Raw genomic sequence first — 18170 nt, 5'->3', positions numbered from 1 at the left:
ATTGACTGGTTGGATCTCCCTGCAGTCCAAAGAACCCTCAAGAGTCTTCTCCAACCCCACAGTTCAAAAGCATCAATTCTTCGGCGCTCAGTTTTCTGTATAGTCCAACTCTCACATCCATACATGACCACTGGAAAAACCATAGCTTTGACTGGATGGACCTGTGTTGGTAAAGTTATGTCTCTGCTTTTTAATATGCTGTCTAGGTTTGTCATAGCTTTTCTTCCAAGGAGCAAGTGCCTTTTAATTTCATGGCTGTAGTCACCATCTGCAGCGACTTTGGAGGCCGAGAAAAGAGTCTGTCACTTTTTCCATTGTTTCCCCATCTGTTTGCCATGAAGTGATGGGACTGGATGCCAAGATCTTAGTTTCATACACAGTATTGTATATATGTCAGTCTCAATTTCACAATTCACCCTTTGTTTGTTCTCTATGTCTGTGTCTCTGTTTTGCAAATAAGATCATCTATACCGTTTTTCTAGATTCCACATTAATGCATTAATATATGACATTTGTTTGTCTCTTTCTGACTTACTTCACTCTGTATGACAGACTCTAGGTCCATCCGCATCTGTACAAATGACCCAATTCTGTTCCTTTCTATGACTGAGTAATATTCTATTGTATATATGTACTACATTTTATTTTAATACTTTTAATTTTGTATTAGAATATAATTGATTAACAGTGTTGTGGTAGTTGTACCACATCTTCTTTATCTGTTCTTATTTTGATGAACATTTAGGTTGCTTCCATGTCCTGGCTATTGTAATTAGTGCTGCTGTGCACGTTGGGGGGCATGTGTCTTTTTAAATTACATTTTTCTCTGGGTATATGCCCAGTAGTGGATTTCCTGGGTCATATAGTAGTTCTATTTTTAGCTTTTTAAGGAGCTTCTATACTGTTCTCTGTAGTGGCTGTATCAATTTACATTCCCACCAACAGTGCAAGAAGGTTCCCTTTACTCCATACCCTTGCCAGCATTTATTGTTTGTAGATTTTTTGATGATGGCCATTCTGACCTGTGTGAGGTGATACCTCATTGAAGTTTTGGTTTGCATTTCTCTAATAATTAGTGATGTTGAGCGTCTTTTCGTGTGTCTATTGGCCATCTGTACGTCTTCTTTGGAGAAATGTCTATTTAGATCTTTTTTTGCTCATTTTTTGATTGGGATTTTTTTTTTTAATATCGAGCTGCATGAACTGTTTGCATATTTTGGAGATTAATTCTTTGTCAGTTGCTTCATTTGCAAATATTTTCTCCTATTCTGAGGGTTGTTTTCTCATCTTGCTTATGGTTTCCTTTGCTGTGTAAAAGCTTTTAAGTTTAATTATGCCCCATTTGTTAATTTTCATTTTTCATTACTCTAGGAGGTGGTTCAGAAAAGATCCTGCTGTGATTTATGTCAGAGAGTGCTCTGTGTTTTCCTCTAATAAGAGTTTTATAGTGTCTGGCCTTACATTCAAGTCTTTAATACATTTTGAGTTTATTTTTGTGTATGGTGTTAGAAAATGTTCTAATTTCATTCTTTCACATGCAGCTGTCCTTTTTTCCCAGCATCACTTATTGAAGGGACTATCTTTTATCCATTGTATATTCTTGCCTCCTTTGTCATAGATTAGGTGAGCATATGTACGTGGGTTTATCTCTGGGTTTTCTATTCTGATCAATTGATCTATATTTCTGTTTTTATGCCAATACCATCTTCACTCTTGTTCACTAAGGTCTTTTATTGATAATAGTCTGGCATTCTGTACTCTAGACATTCTGTCTACATCATTAAAAAGATGCAGATGTGAGTGATACTCAGCCTCAGTAGCTCATTTCAGTAATTTCACAGAAGCTCAGGTAGGCTTGCTATGGAAAGTACCATCGATTTCTGATCCTGTTGTAAGGTTCTGAAAACTTCCCAAGCTCAGGAGGCAGGTCTTACATTACTGTCAATAATACCGAATGTGGTAACTTATTATAAAGTAGTTCCAAGATGACATCCCAACCATATTCTAGAACTGACCAGAGGCCACAAAAGGTCCTAAAATGACCTTTATTATTGCTTTGGAGGGATAAGCTACACATTTTAAAAGATATTTCAATAAGGTGACCTACTTGCCTTTTGATGGTGGCAAGCTTCTCTACTTCAGGGTCTGTTTTGTTCAGATATAGTTGAAGGGCATATGACCCACACCAAAGTGTAAAGATCAGTATATTTTAAAGAGAAAGTCAGAATGAAAGATACGAGTGATGGCCAAAGATAAAACTCATCAAACCCTTGGAAAGTTTTCTCATATTCAAATGAAAAAAGAGATCAAATCTTTCTTCCTTTGAGAACACTAACATGGAGACAGACTTAATTGCTTTCTATGCTGTTGAAAGCACAGATCAACTATTTTCAAGATTCAGAGATCAATACACATGTTCTGGTAATAATTTGACTTCTCACACTTGAGGTTTTGAAACCATAGAGAGCTCTTTCCTTTTGGTGGATTGAAGACCTGCTAAGGTTTTGGTCCTTGCTCTGGCCTAATTACTTAATTTCTTTTGGCCTCAATTCCCTCAATTGTAAGGGGGAATAATTATATCTGTCCTTTATTTTAATGATACTTTTCATTTCTAAATGTCTGCCATGTGTCAGGTACTGTGCTGTGCCTTTGGCATATGTTATCTTTAAATCTCTCATCAATTCTGCAAGGAAGGAATAATTATCACTCATGTTTTGCAGTTGAGAAAGCCAAGGCTTAGATTCCTCAGGAGCCTGCCTGAGGTCACACAGCTAAGAGGTGGCAAAGCCAGGATAGAAACCTTCATGTGTGTGGACAAAAGCCCCTTCCCAGTCCTCCATGAGATTTTGAATTCATTTAAAATGAACATTTGGGGATGTATTTGGAAAATAGAAAAGTTCTTTGTAGATTCATGGTCTTATTGCCATTATCATCCTGATGAATATAAACCAGTTAATGTGTATTTATTGAATTCCTTACAGGAATGATTCCCTGGTAGCTCAGATGGTAAAGAGTCTGCCTGAAATGTAGGAGACCTGGTTTGACCCTTGGGTCAGGAAGATCCCCTGGAGAAGGAAATGGCAACCACCCACTCCAGTATTCTTGTCTGGAAAATTCCATGGATGAAGGGGCCTGGCGGGTTACAGTCCATTGGTTTGTAAAAAGTCAGACACGACTGAATGACTACACTTTCACTTTGCAGGAAGTTAGTACTGAATCAGATACCATTTTGGATACTCTATGGAATCATGTACTTCCCCCAATGTAGTGTTATGTAAGGTGCATTATAATAACTAAATGTTAAAATAGTTCTGAGTGATATAGCTTTCACTCTGGGAATCAGATATTAGTTTTTTTTTTTTTGGAGAAAAAAGAAAAGAAGCAAGTATGCTAATCTGAACTGAGTGACTGTTTCAGGAAACAAAAAACAGCTGCATGTAGTCCAATCTTCAGAGTCAACAAATAAAGGCCCCAGGAACCCTGAAAGCTGATCGGGAAAACTCCAAAGGAGATGAGAGAAATATACTATAGGGATTAGCAAATTTCTGCTGAAAAATTCATGTGTTCACAAATGTGCTGGACCAACATATCTTCCGCTGTCTGGTTCCTTGTTTGATTTGAGTCTTTAATGACCAATAGGGCTGTTGAAACTTAGTCAAGGAGTCTATCCTTGATTTGGGGATATCAGACTTCCTGTGCAAAAGATGGCTGGGAATCCATTCAGCTCTCCTAAAATAAGCACTAAGTTTTGGAAAGAATTTTCTCTTGTGGGAAACATCCTCTTCCTAAAGAAGGCCGTCAGCAGGAGATGGCTGTTTTTCCAGGGACGAACGAGGGGAACCAATTGGTTCCATAGCCAGGAATCAACCTTTAAAACAGGTTAACATTCGGGACAGACTCCTCTGTCCTGCTTCCTTGATCTTTTTGGAAGAACTGCTTAAACTCAAAATGAAAGTTCACAAAATTGTGCAGAAGAATCAGGCAAGTCTAGAAACGAGCTATTTCTTATTGTTTCTTCTGTTTCTTTATGTTTTGAATACAGATTTAAAAAAAAACAAACCCACCTTGGGAGGTCATTGTGAGGATGAAATAACATAACTCAGGTACATCTCCTGACGCAAAACAGTCATCACTATTGGATCCTAGGCCATCTCCCTAAAGATGCTCATCCAGTTGTTCTTTAAGGCTCAAGGTGAACTACTGATTCCGTTAGGTCACAGGATGTCTCAAGAGTTAAGAAAAATGCTTTCAAATTGAGGAAAGATGGTGGAGGCTGTCTTTCTAGACCTCATCAAGGATCTGTGTTGGTGGAATATAGCCATCGTTTGGGTTTGGTAAGAGCTTCATGATGGATCCATGTAGAGAAGGAGCTATGCCACCGGACAGCTGGCTGACTGCTTGCCTTTGATTGCCTTGGCCAAATGAATGTGGGGCCACTGACTGACCCCTGCATTTTTCTGCATGGGCGATGGGAGAGGAGAGCCCTTGTCCAGTTCTCCTGTCAGACATTTGGTCACATTTGACTCTCTGCTGGGTTAAGGCAGAAGACCACTGGGGAGGATAAGACCACTAGGTGGCCAGGCTTGGTTTTGTTCAGCACAGTCTGGATTTCGCTGAACCCAAATAGATAAAATCAACCAAACCAAGGTAATCATCTAAGGGATATTTGTTAAAATGCTGGATACTACAAGAACTGTCATCAGCCTCATTTTGCTGTTTGGATTTGGTCCTATTTTTTTTTTTTTTTGTGAGTAGAGGAATAAAAGGGCAGCCTAATATCGTCCATGTCATCCTCTAGCTGCAGCCAGTCAGAACGCTGCCCAGTCCCTAGCAGCTAGTGGCCAGCCAGGCATCTGGTCCAGACCCTCTGGGCACAAGTTCCTGAGCCTGGGGGTGAGGTTACTTTGGTCACAATGCCTTTCAACATCATCCTGGCACTGTGGGAAGCAGAGGCAGTGTTTTCAGCTCTGGGGACTCAACTTAGCTGTGCTTTTCTTGTGGCCAGTGGCCCCTGGTAGGATGAGCTCTGCTCAGGGAGACAAGGGACTACTATTTGCCAGTTGATGCCAGCAAGTCATTTTACGTCTGGGGGCCTCAGGGTCCATGGAGTGAGGTTATCTCTAACTTTGATCTCATCACAAGCCATCTCTGAATCTGCCTGGGGTCTGCTTCTGCCTGGGGCATGGAAATGTGTGTATTTTTCTTTCCTCCCTTCCAGTCCCTGATTCAGGGACTGAATGATGATCCTCTAAACTGTTCTTGGCCCACCCCTCTTATATTATCTAAATTTCTTTGTGCAAAAGAACAAGATTAAGTTTGAATGGATCATTGTTTCTTATAAACAACTGCTGATAAAGTCATGAGTTGACCTATTTCTGAAGCAGACAACTGAGGGGAAATTTATGGCTTTCTCTTCTTCAGAATTAACCAGTTTCTTTTCTTGAAACATGTTTTATGGGACTAGACTAATCACCCTGGTGATATGTGGCTGAAGTTCTCTTGGCTGTAGATCAAAGTCTCCGATGTACCAGCACAGATAGTAAGAAAACAGCACAATGGAGGATAAAGACTTTACAATGAATTTTGGCATCAGAGTCTAATAGAATGAATTTTTGGAGTCAGGCTCTAGTAAAGCAGAAAAATGAAAGGGATAATTAATCCCTAGAAAAATTGCAAATGACCAATATATAGGAAAAGTGTCTAACTTTCTCTACCAATGAAAGACATGCAAATAAAAACACTCTATCATTTCCCTCTATCATTTTGGCAGAAATGTATATGGTTGGTTAAACCTGGTGTGCCTGTGATGCAGCTGCCTGATGCAACCTTTTGGTGGGTAGTTAGTTCAGGAAGCAACAGTTAGAACTGGACATGGAACAACAGACTGGTTCCAAATAGGAAAAAGAGTAATATTGTCACCCTGCTTATTTAACTTATATGCAGAGTACATCATGAGAAACACTGGGCTGGAAGAAACACAAGCTGGAATCAAGATTGCTGGGAGAAATATCAATAATCTCAGATATGCAGATGACACCACCCTTATGGCAGAAAGTGAAGAGGAACTAAAAAGCCTCTTGATGAAGGTGAAAGAGGAGAGTGAAAAAGTTGGCTTAAAGCTCAACATTCAGAAAACGAAGATCATGGCATCAGGTCCCATCACTTCATGTGAAATAGATGGGGAAACAGTGGAAACAGTGTCAGAGTTTATTTTTTTGGGCTCCAAAATCACTGCAGATGGTGATTGCAGCCATGAAATTAAAAGACGCTTACTCCTTGGAAGGAAAGTTATGACCAACCTAGATAGCATATTGAAAAGCAGAGACATTACTTTGCCAACAAAGGTCCGTCTAGTCAAGGCGATGGTTTTTCTAGTAGTCATGTATGGATGTAGAGTTGAACTGTGAAGAAAGCTGAGTGCCGAAGAATTGATGGTTTTGAACTGTGGTGTTGGAGAAGACTCTTGAGAGTCCCTTGGACTGCAAGGACATCCAACCAGTCCATTCTGAAGGAGAGCAGCCCTGGGTGTTCTTTGGAAGGACTGATGCTGAAGCTGAAACTCCAATACTTTGGCCACCTCATGTGAAGAATTGACTCATTGGAAAAGACCCTGATGCTGGGAGGGATTGGGGGCAGGAGGAGAAGGGGACGACAGAGGATGAGATGGCTGGATGCCATCACCGACTTGATGGACGTGAGTCTGAGTGAACTCCAGGAGTTGGTGATGGACACGGAGGCCTGGTGTGCTGCAATTTATGGGGTCGTAAAGAGTAGGACACGACTGAGCGACTGAACTGAACTAGGTAATATGCATGCTTGCGTGCTCAATCACATCCAACTCTTTGCAACCCCATGGACTGTAGCCCACCAGGCTCTTCTGTCGATGGAATTTCCCTGTCAAGAATATTGAAGTGGATTGCCATTTCCTTCTCCAGGGGATCTTCCTGACCCAGAGATAAAACCTTTGTTTCCTGCTTGGCAGGTGGATTCTTTACCATTGAGCCACTGGTAGAAGCCCCCACCTCTGTGTCCTTTAGGGAAGCTTATTTAACCTCTCTAACTCTTGGTAAAAATGGGAATAATAATACATATCAAACCTCTTAGAGGTTACTAAGGGAATTAGGCAATAAAACACACATTAAGCACCTGGGATAGTATAAAAATACTTTTTTTTTCCTCCACACAGTTTCTGTTTTACTTTAATTGTATGAGTACAGGCAGCTGTCTTCCTATGCCCATGATTCAAAGAGAAAGCTAAGAGGGCTTTGAATAGCTTCCATTGACTTAAATGCAGGAAGTACCCTACTTCCAAATATGTGGAACAGTTTTTCCTAAGGCTGCCGTGTGTCTGAGAAAGACCATATTGAGTAATTGTTTTCTGAAGGCAGGAGAGGAGAGTGGGTGACTGATGGCTGTTGGGCAGCCTAAAATAATATTTCATTCTTGTCATCCTGACACAGTTTAAGATCAAATGATTTTGGATGGTTCTCCTGTTTCCCTCTTGGTTTGGAAGAACAGAGCTTTTGTTACTTATGCTCTTAAACAACAGAGCTTTGTTCTATACTCAGGAGCATATAAACTAAACAGAAGATTTCCTTACGGGCCATCCTATTTGCTGTGAGGAGTGATTCCCAGTGGAAAGTAGACGTGGTTAGCTCCAGCCATCTGTGGAGGGCCCACATCATCACAGAGGAACTTAGCCGAAACCCAGGGGAGCACGGCAGCCAATCAGATTGGGGATTTACTTCTTCTATACTGTGCTAACATTGGTGGACTCAGCCATTTAAAAATGCCCTGCTTACTTGGGCCTTGCTTTGTCCTACAAAACAAATAATCTTGTATTGCTTTCTTTGAGGCAGAAAAATGAAAATGCCAATATTTTGAGTGTTTTTTACTTTTGGGAACTTCTGGTTCGTAGACAATTGTTCCAGACTGCTGTGTTATCTTTTCAGAGCTGTTGATACTATGGAATGAGGGTTGTAAATAAGGCTCAAGAGTTCTCATCAAAGGCTAATAGATCACTAGAAGGACACAAATTAGGTTCTGCCTGTCCTGTATCCCTCTTCTCAGTTCTCTTTCCTTGCACCATACCAGCTCCTGGCTCGCTGCCACACTGCCACACCCATGTGCCATTTTCACTTAACAAAGGCCAGGTCTGAGTAGAATATACGAAGTTGGGATCAATTCCAAATCAATTCCAAATGTTAATAATTACAGCTATTAAGTATGGAGCACTTTGGAACATGCCAGGTTTTGTGTTAAGTGGTTTGCATGCATTATCTTGATGCTTCTCAAGGAGTAATCCATGATGACTGACTTTACAAGCCTGGGGTTGGTTGGTGGCATGTATGCCAGTAAAAATGCAGATTCATAGGTTCCATTCTACACTTGTGAGTTGAGCATCCTGTGGTGAGGTCAGGTCATCTATTACTTTAACCAGCACCTTCAGCAATCCTGATGCACAAGAAGTTCAAGAACTTGTGTGTTATTTTTCAAAGCAAATGGGGCTCAAGTGCAATCTGCTTTCCTTCCACTGCTCTGATTTCTGTGCTTACATTTTTAGGGCAAAAAAAGTAAAAAAAAAAATCCTGTGGACTGGGAGATGTGGGCGACTGATGCCTCTTAGTAGCTGGTGATTATGACTGTGTCCCTATAGCCAACGTGCTTTTGAGATACCAAGTATTTGTCTCTATTGTGGGAGGATTAAAAATTGAGAAGTCTTCTCTTGATGGATGGTAGCCTGTGCTCTGAATATAGAGAGGGATGCCTCAGGGACTACAGAGGCAGGACTGTGTGAATGGTTGCATGGGTCATGTACTGCCCAACCAGATGTGATGGCCTTGTCCCAGGAGTGAAAACCTGGCATTCTTCTTGGCCCAGGGGTAGCCCACTCCTTAGAGGAGAAGGTAACTGATGTGCTGGCGTGGGTCTCAGGGACCAGGAATCTCCGCCTGCCTTTGGTTATCACACCCCAAGGGGCCTGAAATCTTCAGGGTTGTAAATTCCTTGGTTCTTGGGTTTATTTCCGCTGCTGCTGCTGCTGCTAAGTTGCTTCAGTAGTGTCCGACTCTGTGCAACCCCAGAGACAGCAGCCCACCAGGCTCCCCAGTCCCTGGGATTCTCCAGGCAAGAACACTGGAGTGGGTTGCCATTTCCTTCTCCAATGAATGAAAGTGAAAAGTGAAAGTGAAGTCGCTCAGTCATTTCCGACTCTTTGCAACCCCATGAATTGCAGCTCACCAGGCTCCTCCGTCCATGGGATTTTCCAGGCAAGAGTACTGGAGTGGGTTGCCATTGCCCAGGGACATTTAATCATAGTGGCACAGACTGGTTTAATGTGGTTTCTCTGGGCATTCATTTGGTGAGAGGGGAGGACAGGCTCCTTTGCAAGCCACTTTAGTGGAGGAAGCTGAGAGATTTAGCAAAACTATTTTTTTTTTTTTTTTTCCTTTTGAGGGGCGAGGCACAGGTGGAGTGGGAGAGGCACTAGAGACACACTGGACCGATGTCCCAGTTCTGAAGCTTATCCTCCAACACACTGTTTTCTGAATTCTTCAGCCCCTCCCATCCTCCTTGTCTTGGTGTATGTCCAATGCCCAGTGCCTGTCCCCTCAATCACAGGCCTGGACTGCAGCAATATTGTGGGTAGGGAGGCCTCAGAGGCATGAGTGGGCCGTGGAGCGAATGGACACATGAAGTGTCCACCTCTGGATCTGAGGCAGTGTAGTGGGGTAGGGGAGCTAATCACTCACTTTTGGAATTGAGACCCCCTTCCTTTTGTATTCTTCTCCCAGGAGCAGGATAATTAGAATAAGGAGACTTAGTTTAGCTCATTCAACTCCCTGCCAGGCCCCATACACAGCTTTCACATATGCAGTCATTTCTAGCATCCCAGGTAGGCTTCCCTGTGTTTCTTTATCAACTTGTTGAGAAAGAGCAGAGATGAGGCTGGTCATGGGACTGTTAAGTCTTAACATTTGATTTTTTGGGATCTTGAAGAAAGTACCTCGGATTTCATTTTGAAAAAAAATTTTTTTTTCCCCTAAACTGAAAATGTTCCCCAGTTTTCTCCCTGGTTATTTGTCCTGCTAATTCATATGGTAAGTGGTGCTGATTCATGAATTGACCATCAGGGAATAAGCACCCTGCATGGAGAGGAGGTGGGAGGAAGGGGTTTGCTCTCAAGGAGGGGCCTGTCCTTGGTCTTGGTGGTCGGTGCTGGGAAGGGCACACAGATGGAGAGATGCACAGCAGTGAGAGAGTATGGGGTCCCTGAGGCCCTGTGAGCAGTGAGATGTGTCTGGTGGGGGTTGGTGTGGGTGGGGAAGGAAATTAAGGGTGAGACCACTGACGAATGAGGAATGTGGGAATGAAAGAGCGCAGCAGGCCATTGTCTGTCCCTAGGGCAGCTGTTCCCTTACCAAGCAGACTCTTTTTCTCTGTACCTCCTCAGTAAGTAAGCTGAAGTTCCAGTTAATAATCTCCTAAACTGAGAAATCCCCTCTCCTGGGAGGAGAGGAGATAATTAGCTTCAGTGTTCTCTCATATCTATGCTGAGAAGTCAGCGTGAATTCTAGACATGATTCCTGTCCTTGGATAATCATCAGAGCTGTTTGTGACAGGTCTCTCTTTTTTCCCCCTCCCTTCAACTCTTTTTTGATTAGGGTACTATGACTGAAATGAATGGCTTCCATTTTTTTTTTGCCTTCATGCAGGAATCTTTAAACTAGGCCGAACTTTGGACCAACTATCATATGAATCATGTCTACTACAATTACCCTTTCTGTGTAATGTCCTAGGTTAGTGCCATTGTGTGACACGATAAATGTAGAGCAGGGTTGAAAATGTCAAGTGATAACCGGACAGAAGACTGACAGGGAACAGACCCACCTCCTTGAGCTCTTATCTTGGAGGCCTTAAGACAAAACCTTACATGAATATTTCCCCAAATGAGATATATGATGTTAATAGATATATTTTACCATATTTGACTGTTCAGCAATTCAACTCCATTTTTGATGTGTACATTTATTGCAATGAACTTATAATAATTATGATACAAATGACAGTTTTCTCTTGATGAATATTTATTACGTAATAGGCTCAGTTCTAAGTTCAGTTCTTTGCCCGTTTAATCTTCACACCAGCCTCGGGAGGTAGTTACTGTGAGTGCCCCATTTTACATATGGGGAAATTGAGGCACAGATCTCTTAAGTAGCCTGCCCAAAGTCCACAGATAAGAATCAGAACTGGGATTTGAACCCAGGCAGTCTAACTCAGAGTGTATGCTGTCAGCCTCCATGCTATTAATATAATGCTTACGCATTGCTTGAAGAGGTGGTTTTGGCATCAAATATGAAGAATGCAACCCTTCAAACTTTTCTCTTGCAAAATGTAAGTAATTGTCTGTTTTGTGTATGTACTCTTGTATGACTGTTGATATATCATTACCAAGAAGAAGGGTTTTGACTATGTACGAGCACAAAAGATTGTTGATTTGGGTTAATTTTATGTGTAATAATGGTTTAGAATATTGTCACATGCATTGTTAGTACATTTCCAAACATGCATGTTCTCAGATAATTAAAAAGCAGCCCCCAAAATTTCCCCCCATGTGCCGAGAACAAGTTTGATTATGAGGTCTATGTACCCAGATGATGTGTTCTGTTATCTAAACCAAGAATATAAGCTTAATCCCTGCAGTGACCACAGATTCATAGCTCTTGTAACCATGACTTTTTATGTAAATGAAAAAAAAATTTTTTTTTTTTTGCTTTGTCAAGGTGAGCAGGACTTCTAGCTGATGTGTTTCTGAGTAACTGCTTGTATTTATGTTAACACCACAGACACTGGCTCCAAGAGTTGACGTTTGAACTGTCAGCAGTTGCCCCCCACCAGCAACCTGTTCCAAGATCTAGGGTTTCTTTAGGTGGAGTCCAACCTGGTGAAAACAATGAGTCTACTTATCCATTTCACCTGGAGCACAGTTAACCTCTTGCCAACCTCCGCAGGTCTGACACACTAACTTGGTGGATCCGAATGTTTCTTAAGAGTTTTCTCATGAGCGACTCCTTTGGCCACGTGAACTGCAGGGCAAGGCAGATTAGCTTGTGGGCCTAAAAACTGTTCTTGGCCCAGATCTAGGGACACCTTTCAGTCAACCAGAGCTGCTCTGATAGTTAAGATGGGCTGAAGGCTCTTGGTTCAGATTAAAGGTTTGCATTGCTGAGTACTTTGCTTTAATTGGGATCATCTAAATTCTTGTCTGTGAGATGGAGACCCAGGAAATGAATTGAGAACAGAATTTAGCTGTCTGAATGACCTTTGTGTACCATGAACCCTCTTAGTGCCAGGTGCGAGAGCCAACAGCTATTAATTGATGGTGGTAATGGATGTAGTCTCTCCAGCTAGAGCCTGCTAGCACAAGCCCTGTTGGATTGGAAATGATGCCTGCTATAAGGAGACTTTAGCACACTGCACTAACAACTTTCGGAAAAGATCAGTGTATTGGCATGTATTTTTAAGTTTCCTTCTTCACTGCATTGTTTTAAATAGGGCATTGAAATCAAATGTGAATGATATAATTGGCTTAAGTCGGATTGTACTGACACATCACTTCCTTTCTTCCAGTGTGAGGTTTTCCCTGCTATGTGACCACTCCAGGTTCTAAATATCTACCCTCACCCCCAGTTGCCAAGTAGCAGTAACATGTCTCAGGCTATCGTGATTATTACGATGATTGGAGGGAAGGCCATTCTGGTCTTTTAGAAAGCTCTCGTCATGAATGTGTTTTTGGTTGAACATTGCTTGCTAATAGATGAACAGCTTGCAGCTGAATCAAACAAAACCTTTAGTGTTTGTAAGGGTCAGGGTGCCAGGGGTCTGTCTGCAACTGAGCTTTATGTTGACACAGAGAATGTCCAGAAGCCATGAAAGCTTCTGACTCAAAGACTTGCTAGTTGGTTGCTTGCCATTGTTTTGAGTGGGGAGATGGTTATCTTCAAAGTTGTCAAAGGTAAAATTTTCCTGTAGGAAATTTCTGGGCAACTATCATGTGAAATAATTTAAATGCCTTAGTTTAGAGTATTCTTGGTCTTGTCTATTGAAAAATGATTTGAACATTGGAATTTGAAGAGATCTTAACATAATTTTATTTGGGGTATGAGAAACAGGGAGTTCTGGGTGTTGAGGATTCAATGACAAAATTCTGGATGTGAAGATTCAATGCCAACGTTACCTTAAGAGCATGCTTTCCCTTTCAGACTAGGTCATCCTTGTTATTGTTGAGTAAATGGAATCACAATTTTAACAACCTGGCTTCCCTCAGAAGTTTCAGTTCTCACACAGTCACCATGAGCAGCAGCACTGTCAAGTAAACAAAGGTTTAATTAAGTAAAAAATATTTAAACATAGTGAAATAGTCCTCCCTGGTTAGTCACAAGTTGGACAATTCAAAGAACAGATCTTGGGGGGATTATGAATGGATTACTTTTTCTATTCCCTGTGTTTCTGTTTTTCTTCTGGGTGTCAAATCTCAAGTTAAATTCAGTCAGCCATCTAGAGCAAACAAAAAGAGCATAAATGTCTTTTCTGTTCCTGTTCCTTATATTTCATCACTAAACAAAGCAAGTTTCCTTTCCTGGCTTCTTCCTTTGGGAGCATATAAAACTGACATGAGTTTATATTGTGGAGGTTCTGCTGTCACTTTGAAAGCATAATGATTGATTTTGTTATTTAAAAGTTTTTACAATGATTTTTTGGTTGCTAATGTTACACTTGCTACAAAATTTGCTGAAGAGACACATCATTTGTTGAGGATTTGGAAGGATTTGTCATTAGGTAAAGTATATCATGTATGTTAATTCCATTAAAAATTTTTTTTTCTTTAGTCATCTCTTATGACTTTAAAAATGTTTGCCACAGATGCATTAATAACTACAGTTTGAAAGTTTGGTATAACAAGTAGTTGGTATTACTAATACTTCAAAATGTGATGGGAAATAAGGAAAATATTGCAAGGAAAACAGAAACCTAGGCCATGGGGGGCTATGCCAACTGGCTCTAACATTATTTTCTGCCCCAACAATCCCACCAAAGTACATTCTGGTACATGCTATATAGCCATGTATAGCTATATAGCTATATTGTGGGCCAGTATAATAACCCATTTTCCTAATTCACTATCTGAGCACAGTTATTCCTTTTAAGACACTAAAAGCATCTAATTGTACTCATGAAACCCCTTTTCCCTCTTCCCTGCCTGAGCTGCCTTTATTCTTGTTTCTGTGGGTGGGTGAAAAGGCTGTCCATCTGAAAAGATAGCTCTCAAACCTTTCTGGAAAATGATCTCTCTTCCTCCACAAATGATCATTTTGGTTTTAAATTTATTTCAGGTACATTAAGCCTCCCTGGACTCATACTCAATAACAAATGATCCTACAATAGATGAGATTAGAAAAAGGTAAAATGAGATCAAAGTGGACCTAGTCGCCGGAGTGACTTAATGCATATTATTTCAACTCAGCATTATTCCCACTAAAAATAAAAAGAAAGATGAAAATTACCTTTGGGTTTTTGCTGCTGTGGTTGCCCTCTGTGTCCCAGGGGTACCTGGGTCCTTTAAGGTCGGCGAGGTTGATCTTGCCAAAGCATAACAGATCTTGCTCCAGGTGAAGTCGCATTTCCCAGTCCTTTGTCGTGCTTCCCTTGGGCAGTAAAGCTATGATTTTTTTCTGGCCTTGCAAGGGAAAGTGATTCCAGATAAGCTGAGTGTTATGTGGAATATCTCATCTCTGTTGTTCTAGTGCAGCCCTTTCAGCTTTCCAGAGCCAGTCAGACTTGTTATGAGGAGCTAAATGATTGGCTGGATCTGGGGCTCAGTTTCATAAATTATAGCCCAGCGTACGAGAAGCACAAGTCCTATAGTTGCTGTAGTCCAGAGGCCTGCCAGTTCCTGCTTTAACGCATATGTAGTCGTAATTGAGTTCTAACACGGCCTTGGATGTTTCTGTCCTAAATAGCTGACATTGCATCTTCAAGACCGTGTGAGTAATCCTGACTTTTTTTTTTTTTTTTTAAACTCCGTAAATTAATTACATGCCCCAAGAGGGAGTGATGGTAATTAGAAAATACTGAAGTAGCAAATGATTCATTTTCAAGGTGCTGTTTTCTGTGTATCAAGTTCAGTGCAATTAATCGTAAAGCTTCTAAGACCTGGCAGGATTATTCCAGCTTTTATTTTTTGCCATGAATCAGAGTCAAGCTGTATTTTGAGGGAGGCTCTTCAATGCATTTGCTAGCAGGGTTTGTGTTAAAGGGTCTGGAAAGTGAGAAAGGTCCAATACGAGCAGGTTAAAACAGATTGTTGGTGTCAAAGCCATGGCTGAGAGCCCTTGAGTCCAGCAAGTTTCAAGACTTCCTACCCACATGGTCCACAGCTGGGAGGGAGTAGTCAGGACAGGCAGTCCTTTTGGGACACAGGTACACAACACTCAGAGCACAGAAAGAGGAGAAATGTGAAATGACAGCAAAGCTTTGCTTTACTGTCATCTGAAGCTGTACCAAGGCATATTCTATGGATAACTAGAATATTTTTACATGTATAAAAATGCTCCTCAGTGGTTCTGTTTATATGGTGGGGAGCTGAATGAGAACTCCCTAGCTTGTGTGTGTGTGTGTGTGTGTGTTTAAAGCCTTTAAGAAGCATATTAAACACACGGAAACAACATAAACAGAAGAAAGTATGTGGATTGGAATGTGTGGTCAGAGCAGATCAAATTATCCCAGGGAAGCCGTTGTTAGGTTTGTATAATTGCTGGGGGTGACTTCTACTGGTAACCAGGTTGAAGATAAAGCCAGAGCAGATTGAGAGGAGAACCTAGAAAACATCAGCATTTTATTACCTTCTATAGCATATACTGCACGATAGAGTTAATACTGAGTATAGACTGGTGAGGGTAAGCAGTTCATGTTTTGCTTTTAAAACATTATTGATTTCTCCTGTCATTAAAAAAAAAAAAATCAGACTTTTTTCTATGAAGTTAATCATTAGAAATAAATATTTTCTTCCACATAATTTTTATATCTTTCTCAATATGGCACAAAATTAGGTAATTTCTTACAATTTTGGGTTGTTTCCAGTTTGCTTTTTGTCTAAATTTTCATCTTTAGACTTAGAGATACAAATCTATATTTTTGTGCTGTACATAAGCCTCAAGCATAAATCATCTGAATAGTTTTTTAAATCACGGGTTTCTGTGGCCAGTGTAAATTTCTAATAGCTAGAATAGTTACTTGCCAATTCCTATAAAAATATTATTTTTATACCTAAGAGCAGTTTATTTTTGGTCACACCTATTTAAATGACTGACATGATTTGGTCAGTAGGAAAGAAATAATAGTTATGTGTTTGCAAAATTTTATGTTTCATTCACTTTGGAAATGCAAAATTTTGTTGTTAAAATATTTTTGCCTTCTAAAATATGACCCCTTTTAGGTCACAGCAACAAATGAAGTTTATAAAAGGAGAGAAAAATAACAGAATCCTTTTCTGTATTAGCCAAGTATATGTAAAATAGTTTTAAAACATATAATTCTAATACATTCTTTTAGAAACATGCTCTCTGTGAAGAAAGAGTATGAGCTTCTAATTATGATAGTGTGATAAGTTCCTTTATTTAGTTTCCATGGCTGTAGACACTAATACTAAGAGTTGACAGTCATTATTTTATGTCTTAACCGACTGTATCAGTGAAGAAAGGATTGCATCTACTGAAGGACAGTAATCTCACCCCTCCCGGTGGTTCGGGGCCCATGTAGGGTAAGAAGTGGGGAGAGTGGAAGCAGCTTTCTCTGAACTGGTTTCTGACCTTTAAGCTGGCTCCTTCTCTCAGCGTAGTGTCAGTATGGCTTTCTTGCTCTAGCTATCACATTCCCTCCCACCTCATCATGCCTTCCTTCTGTATAGTATTAACTTGAGCTCTGATTGAGATGAATCAAATGCAAATGACCTATGCTCAGCTATCGGATATTAATCAGCTGCTCATGCAGTTCAGAAGGTGTTTAGAACACGGCTCAGGGAAATTCTGTTGGGAGTATTGACATCTTGCATTGGAGCTTCCTGTAGGACTTTCACCTCTTCAGTTCTCTGGATTCACATCTGTTTTACATGAAAGGGCAGGACTTTAAGGAAAGAGTAGAGGAGTACCAGGTGTCCAGGGATAGGTATCTGTGAGCAAGATGTTGTGCAGAAAGGAAACATTTTCCGAATAGCAGGAGCTGATCTCTTTTCCCTCTGTACTTTATTTCCAATTGCCATTTTTGTCTGACTGTGGAAGTTCTTTGGCAGATAAGGTTCTGTAAAACTATGTATATCTCCCATAGACAGATGGATTTGACAAAGATATATCCAACAAGGAATGTATTACATCATAAACTTGCAAAGCACTCATGAATGCAAATTGGCTTAAGTAATATTTCTTGATTGAATTACATTTTCCAGGGTTTCATTTGGTGAATTTCACTTTTGGAAAGATTTGCTCTTCTCTAAGATATTTTTTTTCCAGTGTTATATATAGAACTACTCTTTTTGCTTACTCTTGCTGAAGAATTTAATTATCCTTAGTTGGCGTTTTCAAAAGACTTGCTGTCCCACCTGGAGCTTGTTTTAGAGTAGAGCAAAACAAAAAACTTCCCCTCCTTCCCCCAACCCAGAGTTAAAAGCTTTAGATTTGTATGATTCTCTCTGTTTGTGGAGCTTGACACTACCCCTTGGAAGAGGAGGAACTTTCATTTAATTAAAAAATCAATTTTTCCACTTTAATTATAAAATATATGCAGGTGATATAATTTTCTGTTATACTAATCACAAACCAAAATTGTATCCCTCCAATTTCAGAAAGCAAAATGACTTAGTAAATTGATCTTGGAGTTAGTGAGATCATGCTCAAGTCTTTTAAATTTTTTTAAGCCTCAGTCTCTATGTCTGTAAAATGGAAATAATGGTATATATATCCTGGTGTTTTACTGTATTGGTAAATAGCAGCAGCATGATGAGAAAGTGCTGATTAAAGAATATTTTAGTTATTTCGGCTAAGATAATGACGTTATTATCATTACAAAACTTCATAGCACTGGTTAGTTTCCTTTACTTCTAAAAGTGTATCCCCAGA

General features: G+C 40.4%; 1 protein-coding gene and 1 long non-coding RNA gene across 11 annotated transcripts in view; one reads left to right on the top strand and one right to left on the bottom strand.

Moving 5' to 3' along the window:
• Positions 1-18170, top strand: part of PDE4D (phosphodiesterase 4D) — a 1650639-nt gene that overhangs the window by 55926 nt on the left and 1576543 nt on the right. For 3 of the 10 annotated variants that reach the window (XM_086361842.1, XM_086361844.1, XM_086361843.1), the window contains exon 1: positions 14905-15044. The exons of 6 other annotated variants lie outside the window; for them this stretch is intronic. The gene's annotated coding sequence lies outside the window, so the exon portion shown is untranslated. Of the gene's footprint in view, positions 1-14904; positions 15045-18170 lie in introns of those variants that run through there. One more of the 10 variants, XM_086361846.1, reaches the window with a different exon arrangement.
• Positions 13128-14703, bottom strand: LOC147350412 (uncharacterized). Its single transcript, XR_015148824.1, has 2 exons — positions 14565-14703; positions 13128-13365 (listed from the first exon to the last, which is right to left on the bottom strand). It is a non-coding gene; the product is annotated as an uncharacterized LOC147350412 (long non-coding RNA).

Source organism: Bos grunniens, chromosome 20, assembly GCF_055505025.1.
Source record: "Bos grunniens cultivar Pamir isolate PY7600 chromosome 20, Bosgru_T2T1.0, whole genome shotgun sequence".
NCBI classification, from domain to species: Eukaryota; Metazoa; Chordata; class Mammalia; order Artiodactyla; family Bovidae; genus Bos; species Bos grunniens.
Note: the sequence above shows the minus strand (reverse complement) of the source record. Positions and strands in the feature narration are given on the sequence as shown.